Raw genomic sequence first — 2,276 nt, 5'->3', positions numbered from 1 at the left:
TAGCAAGACATATCCAATCCACGACATCCATTGAATCCGGCAACAAATTCACCAGCTCTCGCCTGAAATACCCGTGAAAAGTTCACACATATGTTTCCTTCTAACTCGATTTCTAGCAACTTTCAATCGACGAAATCACTCCTAGTATCCCTGTTTTGCTCTAACAGATGCTTGCCATAAGTTTCAGCCATTGAAACTCCTCAAGACGCGATAAAAACCTCAACCCTAAATCTGCATGTATGATAGTTAACTTTCCCGCCAAAAACCAGAATTCAAATAATGAAGATGATTGCCCCTAATCCAAAGTAAGGGTGCCTTTATCATATGACTTGGGTGTTATGGACAAAAGTGAGTGCTGCTGACAAGTTTGGGCTATACATAGCCTGGGTGCTCCTTAGCCAATCATGGGGTCCGTTTAGCAATTGTCCTCCGGGGTGCCCCGCGCAACTTTTTGAGCCGATTTTTCCAAAAATGTTTATTGGACAAAAATACCTACACACACAGAAAACACCATAATAAGTACAAAAATGAGCACTATCAATATATATAATCGAGACAAATTGGACACAAAAATGTGTCCATCAGTAATTAAATAAAAATTTTGATAAAAGAAATGTTGAATACTAATCTAAATTCTTATTTGCATTACAACATTGCATGAGGCAGAGAACGTGGAATATAATTTCGCAATACTTCTTATTCGCAATCAAGGACGAATACTTCTTATACTTCTCAAAGGATACTTCATACTTCTTATATATTTCGAGGATTGAGTACTTCTTATACTTCTTCAAGGATACTTCATACTTCGCATACTTCAAGAGATGATACTTCTTATTTACTTCGCAACGCTCCGGAAGTTCACAAAAGAATAGAGACAAGTACGTACTTTTCAAGTTCAATATTCTTTCGTCGTTCCTCCAACAACACGTATCTCTTTCCAACAATTACAACAACAGATTATTTCCTGAAGATCGCTCTTCAAGCAATATTCAAGAAAAAAAAGGCAAGATGTAGGATCAGAATCTCGCAACAACAACATGCTTGCGAAATTACGAGCAATACTTCACGAAGACATCACAATATGATTTCAGAAATGACATAACAGATGACATCAGCTTAAACGTGAGAAAAATATGATGATCGTGCGAAATTTAGGATGTTTGCGAAGTTAACATTTGTAAGCTTGCGAAAATACCGCAAGCCAGATCCGAAATTAGGGGAAATGTTAGTTGTACATTAGTTGTCATCCACTATGTAAACACCTATATAAAGAGAAAGGCAAGAGAGAGAAAGGAGATAGATAATCAGAAAGAGAGACACACTTTAGGAGAGGATACATTCTGTAGAGAGAGAAAGTAGAATTGGTTGTATTATTATTATCTCCTTCTTCTTCCTCCTTCAAGAACCTAGAGCTCCAAATACTCATTAATGGAGTCTCCATGTAATCAAGATGTAATTACAAATAATCATAGTAAAACCTAACCCCGTGGATGTAGATCTAATTGATCGAACCACGTAAACCTTGTGTATCTTTACAATTTTAGCATTCTTATCATCATTTTTATGTTTAGATCTACAAACTATTACAAGGGGTGTGTTGTAGGATTTCCTGCAACTACACTCATAACAGGGAGAAATGTTAATCCTGTAACGATGATAATTGAGGCCAAAAACAGAAAAACTCAAACTTTCGATTAATGAATTTAAATCATATTTAACAAAGATGGGTTTTGGTTAGTTCGATTCATAGATAAAGAAAATAGGCAATTACCTCTTGTAAATAATTAAAAGGGAGTCAAATTTTGACAACAGAAGTGGAAAACTCAGCAATAAAGTTTTGATGCAGTTATTGGATCCAAGATGCGTTGTTCCAAGATGCGTTTTCTATCTTGCACCATAGTACTTGAAGACGAAGATGGAATTGGAGCTGTAGTTAATGCACAATATGTATTTCTCCTGTGTGAGATAGGAAGTGGAGTTAGATGGTTGGTTTCCATGGAATGTCGTGGAAGTTGGGTAAGTTAAAAGATGTAATCACGGTGTTAAAAAAGGTAGTGTGGGGTGGGGATAGAATCAAGGAGGGAACTTTATTTCATAATACTCTCACCGGAATCGTCCACATCAGCTTTTGGTGGGGTCAGAATTAAGGAGATTTTAGTATTTAGATTCAATTATCATCTTGTTTGATATTTGTGGGAGGCAGATTTATCTATTCAATAAACTTTTTTGTGTGAGACAGATTGGTTTATCAAGTCTTCGACTTTGGGTCGTAG

The sequence above is a fragment of the Papaver somniferum genome, chromosome 9 (assembly GCF_003573695.1).
Source record: "Papaver somniferum cultivar HN1 chromosome 9, ASM357369v1, whole genome shotgun sequence".
NCBI classification, from domain to species: Eukaryota; Viridiplantae; Streptophyta; class Magnoliopsida; order Ranunculales; family Papaveraceae; genus Papaver; species Papaver somniferum.
This window is presented reverse-complemented; position numbering follows the sequence as displayed.